We start from the raw sequence: 8,697 nt of genomic DNA, 5'->3' as shown, positions 1-8,697 counted from the left end.
CGCCTGGGTGGCTCAGTTGGTTAAGCGACTGCCTTCGGCTCAGGTCATGATCCTGGAGTCCCGGGATCGAGTCCCGCATCGGGCTCCCTGCTCGGCGGGGAGTCTGCTTCTCCCTCTGACCCTCCCCCCTCTCATGTGCTCTCTCTCTCTCATTCTCTCTGTCTCAAATAAATAAATAAAATCTTTAAAAAAAAAAAAAAAAAGAACTAAACTTGTGTCGCATTTGAGACATTACACATTTCTTCATCTATTTATAGCTGCAGTCTAGCCTACCCTACCTAATACAACTCTCAAACCTTTATCTTCCCTAATACAATAAAGGCACTATGATAAAGATAGTAAAATAATTGAAGAATATATTAAGTTCTTCATTTAACAAACATTTATTAAATGTCTACTATGTGCCAGGCATTGTTCCAAGCCCTGCAGCAACATTCAGGTTTGCTAAAATTGTTTTTCTTCACTGAAAGAGACACAGGACAGGGAAAAGTTTTCCCAGCCCTACTTCCAGTTCTATACCCATGTGCCCTTAATGCGCTTACCCTCTAGCTTACAGATGGCAATTACGCTTGGATTCCAGAGGCAGCTAAAGGGGCCTCCACCACTGCCTACTCTGGCAGACTGGAAATGACCTATGGGCGGGAGAAGGAAGGGGCTCTAGTAGCTGGCTCATGCAGCTGGTACTAGAAAAGCTGGCAGCCCCAGCTGTCTAGGGGCATGTCGAGGGCAAGCAAACTAGGGTGGGGAAGAGGGCTGCTGTTCACACATGCTCATATGTCAGTATCCAGAATTAGCAGGGAGTTAAATCTTGGAGCAGTCAAATAACTGGGTTATGCTCCTGCCTCGCCAAAAAATACAAGCCTACATTTCCAAAGGCAATTAATAAACTAGATTGGGCCCGCTTCCAGGATTTCAGCCTTTTGGCAGGACAGTGCTGGTGTAAAGGAAGTGTGGGGCCAAGCCCAAGGAAGTACTGTACGGTCTACCTTACAGCCAGACAAACCAGAATAAGCCCAATCCCCCATCTGCATTTCCTGCCTTCCAAGGGACCAGTTGTATTTCTTACCAAAAAGAAAGTTGCCCAAAGGACAAGAATGGGGGAGAACTATAATTATATTGTAAGGTCTCAACCTGAAATTTACAACAGAGTAACTTGTAAAATAGAAAGGGAACACAAAACTTTCTTTCAAATACCCTCGCACGTAAGCAAAAAGAAGCCCAACATCTCAATGATCTTGTCAAAATTTGTGGTTTTTTTTTTTTTTTTTAAAGATTTTTTAATTTATTTATTTGACAGAGAGAGACACAGTGAGAGAGGAGCACAGGCAGGGGGAGTGGAGGGGGGAGAGGCAGGCTTCCCGCCGAGCAGGGAGCCCGATGTGGGGCTCGATCCCAGGACCCTGGGACCATGACTTGAGCCGAAGGCAGACGCTTAACGACTGAGCCACCCAGGCGCCCCTCAAAATTTGTGTTTTAAGTTTTAAGTAAACACTCCCAACCCATTTCATAATTTGAGGTCAAGCAAACAGAAAACAGTGTGAGGGTATGTTTAAAAGCAGCAACAGGAATCTAACAAGGCTGAACTTTAAAGGAGATTCAGTTCAAGGTGGTAAAGGGTAACAGCCTCACAAGGCCAGTGATCCACATGAACCAGGCTTTTAATTGAAGGAGCTACAATGAAGGCTAATGCCACCTCAGACACTGATTCTCTGTGCAACACTGTAAGCGATTCATTTAACCTTGACCAATCTCTTCCCCAGCCCCGTGGGAGGAAGCATGGTACAGGAAGTCAGGCCAAATACTTAGAAAATGGCTCCACCTAGGTCTTAAAGATTCCAGTACTGTCAACAGAAAGAAATCCCTGCCCAGCTCTGTGTGCCGGCCCATGCCTGGTAGCTCACTCCTTCAAACACCAGTTGAGTGTCCACTGCATGAAAAAGGAATAACTAAAATAAAAATGAAAGGGGTGCCTGGGTGGCTCAGTTGTTAAGCATCTGCCTTTGGTTCGGGTCATGGTCCCAGGGTCCTGGGATTGAGGCCCACATTGGGCTCCCTGCTCAGTGGGAAGCCTGCTTCTCCCTCTCCCACTCCCCCCTGCTTGTGTTCCCTCTCTCGCTGTGTCTCTATCAAATAAATAAAAAATCTTTAAAAAAATAAAATAAAAATGAAAGATTCCAAAGAAGTAGAATATAAGGAGTATGGTCATGTAGGAAAGAGGGCTGGCGATCTTCTTTCATATCTTATCATTTTACCTAGAATAAAAATCTTGGGCAAATCCCAAAGAAACTCAAGGACCTTGTTTTCTTTATTTGTGCAATGAAAGGGCTGCATCAGAAAAAATTTAGGGTCTCTTTGTTTTTTGTTTGTTTGTTTTTTAATTTTATTATGTTATGTTAGTCATCATACAATACATCATTGGTTTTTGATGTGGTGATCCACGATCCATTGTTTCCATATAACACCCAGTGCTCCATGTAGTACGTGCCCTCCTTAATACCCATCACCGGGCTCACCCATCCCCCCTCCCCCCTCCCCTCTAAAACCCTGTTTGTTTCTCAGAGTCCATAGTCTCTCATGGTTCATCGCTCCCTCCAATTCCCTAGGGTCTCTTTGTAATCCCATGTAATCATGTGGCTTTCTCAGAACTAAAATTCTTTCTTACACCTGTTCATCTAAACTTCCATTCAATGCTTTATATTGGTTTATCCTAGAATAGCATGCTTATCAACACATCCAAGAATGAAAAACACAGATTACCAGAATCATACCATGAATTTAGTCTCAAGGCCTTTGAGCCAGCACACAATAACTATAATGAAATAAACCTAGTGGTTTTATCTTAGTTCACAAACTATTCCAAACTAGGAACATACTTACCCATTGACAGCAACTACAGTGAGGCAGAAACATGATCCAGGTCAGTGACAAGAGCTGCCCCAAATGTCTCAACTATGTCTTCCTGAGACTGTGTATTTGCCACCTGCCCTTCTCTCCCAAATCTCCTGCCCCTGGGGAAGGCACCCTCATTAGGAGGATTTATGTTCCTTTCACTTTTCAGTTAACCCAAATTCCAATGGTTGATGTGACCTAAAACTAAAAGTGTCTGCCTGCCAACTTGAACCTTAACTAGAAATGAGTTATCACAGAAAAATCACTGAAATGACAAGAGTGATGTGTCCGCAGCCTAGAAGCCAAGGACTCATCATTCACTGCCATCCAGTTTCATGGTTCTCATGATTCATGTTCCCAGGCACTGATTTGTTACTCACAAAGTAGAATAAACAATTAACCACAAAAAATTACACATATCACATAAACTTAGCATGGAAGAAATCATGCAGGGCTTGAGAGAAATCAAGAGTGGGCTAAAAAATTGTGTCTTGCCTCTACTTAGTTCTTTATCATACTTGGGTTGTTGAGAGTACAGCTTAAAACAAGCCAATATTCAGGCTGCTACTGGTATCAAGAAACTACATACAGGCCAATTCATGGCATTAGGGTTATTAGGTTTTTCTCTTTAGTCATTAATTATATTAAAAACAACCGACAAAAGGGCTCCTGGGTGGCTCAGTTGGTTAAGCGACTGCCTTCGGCTCAGGTCATGATCCTGGAGTCCCTGGATCGAGTCCCACATAGGGCTCTCTGCTCGGCAGGGAGCCTGCTTCTCCCTCTGACCCTCCCCCCTCTCATGTGCTCTGTCTCTCTCTCTTTCTCTCTGTCTCAAATAAATAAATAAAATCTTTAAAAACAAAAACAAAAACAAAAACCGACAAGAGCCAACACTGTAGTGTTTACCATATGGCACACAAAGTCCTAAGTACTTCCCAGAGAGTAACTCATTCAACCCTCACCAAAACCTTTCTGAGGTGGATACTATTCTCACTCTATTTAACAGAAGAAGAAACTGAGGCTCAGAAGGACTGAGTTACTTGTTCAAGGTCACACAGCTAGTTAGAGGCAGTGCCAGGATTTGAACCCAGGCAACGAGGCTCTGGAGTTTGCACGTAGAACCACTATGCAGAAGCACCCACAAATATAAGGTACATGCCATCCCCCCTTAGCTGAGCCCTCCGTGACTCCCAGTGCTCTCAGTGAATGACCTCCCCTCTTCTTCAGAGGGAATACACAGGCTCCTCGGTTTGGCTGGTCTATGCCGGTTACCCTCTTTTTATAAACTTGTCCAAATTCTCCCTGTTCTCTCAAAACAAATGCCCTAGGGTTCTAAATCCCACCTCTCTTGCTGCCTCAGGGACCCTGCTCCAAGACCCTTTCTATCCTTCATCTTCAATCTCTTCTTTTCTGTCTCTTCGCCATCAACCTGTGAACATGTTCAAGTATACCACCTGTAAAACAAAACAAAACACCAAACCCTCCTTTGATCTTCATCCACTTTTAATTCCATAACTTTGGCCACTACCTCACTCCATGACCCTGGATAACTTGCTTACCCTCTCTACTAGGCTTCAATTTCTGCATCTAAATAATGAGGGCACTGGACCAGAAGATCTCTAAGGTCCTGTGAACTCTAATGTTCTATGGTTCTTAATGCAGAGTAGAGTTTTTTGAACAAGTTTAGTTTCTTCACTGTTACCTGAAGCCTCAAAGTTAATTTTCTTCTAAGACTGCCAAGGTGTTCCTGTAGCCAGCAATGCTCCCCCTCCTTCATTCCATTCATTTCCCAAACTTTGATTTCCCTTTAAGAGCTGGCTTCAACCTCACCTTCCCCAGGATATCCTGATCTTTAACTCATAGCACCTCAGTTAGGGACCACAATGGAGCACTCTCCATCAATAGTGCCTTATCTTTCATGTTACTGTGCTGCATATCTCTGTTCCCTCACTTAGACTAAGCTCTCAGCGAGCAGGCACTTTGTCGCATTTCTCTGTAACCCCTAAAAACCTTCACACTGAGTAGGTCTGCAACAGTTGCTCAGTGATGCTGGTCAGCTGACTGAGGGGTCCCCCAGGAGCCACCAAGGAAACTGGTGATCGGTGTGCATTAATTACAAGGCTCTCTGGGAAGGAAGACTACCTCTATCTCCTACTCCTCTCTCAGACACATGAATTTGTAAAACACAGACTTTTTATTCAAGAGCATCATCCAAATTTAGGAACAGGAAAGCTTAGCTAACTCCCTGATTTTCTTTTATCTGAATCAGAACAGTTATAGCCATGTTTCCCTTTGATCCAAACTTAAAGTGACTGCAGGCCTGTAATTTTATGAGTCTCTAGTTGATCCAGGTTCTACACTTCCACTAATACATATTCTCCAAGGTTATTAAGTTCCTTACGTTTCAACACATACAGCATTATGTTACTTCCTCACACTTGCAACCAAATTTCCAGGAAACATCTGGAATAATATTAGAGAGTTGGTGTTATATCAAAACTACATCCTCTGCTTTATTCATTTGGAAGTGACTAATTTCAACCCTGAGGTTAGAAGTGAGCACAGATGGATGTGTATGTTTTAGGAGTTTGCTAGCACTTACCAACAGAGATGCCAAGTCACTAATGAAAACCCTAGAACAGTGCTCACCTCCTTCACCTTCAGAGAACTACCAAGGTACCGCATACCGTGGGGACTGTCCTTTCTCTGTTCTGTAACAACCCCAGGTAGCACTCAAAGTGAATCCCAAAGTTCCTCAAACAATTTTAAACTCAGTTTGCTCCAAAACACTGGCTCTCAACCCTAGTCACATGTTAGAATCATCTAGAGCACTTCCATAAATACCAATGCCTAGCTTCCTCCCTTCTCCACTCACCACCCTTCAAAGACTTGTATCTAACTGGTTTAGAGTGAGACCTATACATCAGTTACTTTTTTTTTTTTTTTTACGATTTTATTTATTTATTTGAGAGAGAGAATGAGATAGAGCATGAGAGGGGCGAGGGTCAGAGGGAGAAGCAGACTCCCCGCCGAGCAGGGAGCCCGATGTGGGACTCGATCCCGGGACTCCGGGATCATGACCTGAGCCGAAGGCAGTTGCTTAACCAACTGAGCCACCCAGGCGCCCCTACATCAGTTACTTCTTAAAAGCATTTCAGCTATACTGATAAATGAAGGTATTATTATTTTAGGTATGACAACAGCATTATGGCTGTGTTTTGGAAAAGGCTCTCTTAGTGGAAAAACTGATGAAATTCAAATAAGGTCTCCGCTTAGTTACTTATGTGGTACTGATATTAATTTCCTAATTCTGATCATTGTACTAAGGTTCTGTAAAATGCTCACTTTAGAGGAAGCTATGTGAGGGGTATAGAGGAACTCTCTAAATTATTTTTGTGACTTTTCTCTAAGTCTAAAAGAGTCCTTTACTTTTAATGATATAGACTTAGGGGCGTCTGGGTGGCTCAGTCAGTTAAGCTTAAGCTTCCAACTCTTAATTTTGGCTTAGGTCATGATCTCAGGGTCCTGAGATTGAGCCCCACATGGAGCCTGCTTAAGATTCTCTCCCTCTCCCTCTGCACCCCCATGCTGCTTGTACTCTCTCTTAAAAAAAAGATATATACTTAAATGTTTATGAATGAAATTATATGCCTGAGATTTACTGCAAAATAGATCAGTTGGAGAGGTGGCAGGGAGTGAGTCAGGGTATAAACGAAACAGGACCTTACACAAATTGATGCCTGTAGTGAGTAGCTGGGCAATGAGTACATGAAGATTCACAATATTTGTCTACTTCAGTGTGTGTGTGCATAAAATTTTCCATCCTAAATACTGGAGGTAGAAATTCCCAGGTGATTCTAACATATATTCAGGGCCAAGAAATACTGCTTGAGAGTCCTGGAAATGAGGTATAATGAGGAGCTCTATCTAGTACAACAAGCTACAAAATACCCACTCTTTGATGCTGAGCTACTAGTTTAATCTTTCTGTATTAGTTTCCTAAACTACAAAACAACAGAAATGTACTAAAGACCTTTCAAAAAGAAGACGAGAAGCCTTACAAAATAGATTTACTGTTCTAAAATCTCCTAAGAGTTAACATCATAGTTAATTTCTAGCACAGTAATCAAAAATTGTAAGGTCTTGTGTTTACAAAAGCAATTCCCAAAGAATGTACTAAAAAACACTACTTCTGTAAGATGTTACCTAAGATAAGGGTTCTGGGATCAAATAGGTTTGAAAAACACCAGTTTTGGGGCGACTGGGTGGCTCAGTTGGTTAAGTGACTCCCTTCGGCTCAGGTCATGATCCCGGGGTACTGTGATCTAACCCCGCATAGGGCTCCCTGCTCAGCAGAGAGCCTGTTTCTCCCTCTCCCACTCCCCCTGCTTGTGTTCCCTCTCTCACTATCTCTCTGTCAAATAAATAATAAAATATTAAAAAAAATAAATAATAGATTTTCGATTTCCACACTCCTGAGGGCGTCAGATGCTTAGACTAGAAGAAAACAAAGAAAAAGGTTAAATCTTCTAACATGGGATGGTAACTGTCCTTCAGTCTTGAAATTATTTTGGGATACCCAAATCATGTTGAACCAGGCCAGTCTCAACTGAGTTGAAAATCACATTTGCATGAATATATGAAAGGATGGATCTGAGTTGAGTTTGCGGGAAAAAACTGTACATTAGAAAATTTTATTTAAAGAATTGGAACTTTGGTCAGAGGAGCAAGATGGTGGAGGAGTAGGAGACCCAAATTTCGTCTGGTCCCAGGAATTCAGCTAGATAGGCATCAAACCATTCTGAACACCTACAAACTCAACAGGAGATCGAAGAAAAGAATAGCAGCAACTCTCTGAACAGAAAAGCGACGACTTTCTGGAAGGTAGGACATGCAGAGAAGTGAATCCGAGGTGATATTCGAGGATAGAAAGCAGGGGAGGGGGCCTCTGTTGGCCACTTCTGGCAAGTGATAGAGCAGCGGGGCACAAAATCGGAACTTTTAGAAGCCTGCTCTGCTGAGGGACATCGCTCCAGTGGCTAAGCGGGGCGTGGAACCCTCGGTGGGACAGTGTGGTCTCAGGACCCTCGGGGTCACAGAAAGACTGGGGGTGCCTGAGTGCAGCAGAGCTCCCAGGTATGGGAGCGGGGAAGCCGGCTGCAGAGACGGAGCCGAGGAGTGGGCTCTCAGCTCGAGGTCGCCATAAACCGTGATCCGCGGCACAGTCGGGCCACTGCTCCTCCAGCAGGGACCCAACAAGTGGCAGATCTGGGGAGACTCCCCTTCCTCCCCCAGGAGGAGCGGCATGGGAGCGCACCGCAGGGGTCTGCTGGGTTTGGCGACTCCACACCGAGTAGGGTGCCAGAGATAGAAATGCTCGGTCACAGGCCAGGTGAGCACGGAGTGCAGCTGGAGACTGGGGAGACGGGAGTGACTGACTGCTTTTCTCTGGGGGTGCACTGAGGAGCGGGGCCCCGAGTTCTCGGCTCCTCCGGGGCGGAGATTGGGAGGCCGCCGTTTTCACTCTCGTCCTCCAAAGCTGTAGGGAAAGCTTGCAGGGAACAAAAGCTCCCGAGAGCAAACCCAAGCAGATTACTTAGCCCGGACCCGGCAAGGGCGGGGCAATTCCACCTCCGGCAAAGACATTTGGGAACCACGGCAACAGGCCCCTCCCGCAGAAGATCAGCAAGAACAGCCAGCCAAGACGAAGTTTACCGATCAATGAGAATGGCAGAACTCCAGCACTAGGGGAATACTGCACATAGAATCCATGGCTTTTTTACCATGATTCTTTAGTCTTTCAAAGTT

This window comes from Leptonychotes weddellii, chromosome 5 (genome assembly GCF_054177405.1).
Source record: "Leptonychotes weddellii isolate Sample4059 chromosome 5, ASM5417740v2, whole genome shotgun sequence".
Taxonomy (NCBI): Eukaryota; Metazoa; Chordata; class Mammalia; order Carnivora; family Phocidae; genus Leptonychotes; species Leptonychotes weddellii.
The sequence above is the reverse complement of the archived record's forward strand: the minus strand, read 5'-3'. Positions refer to the sequence as shown.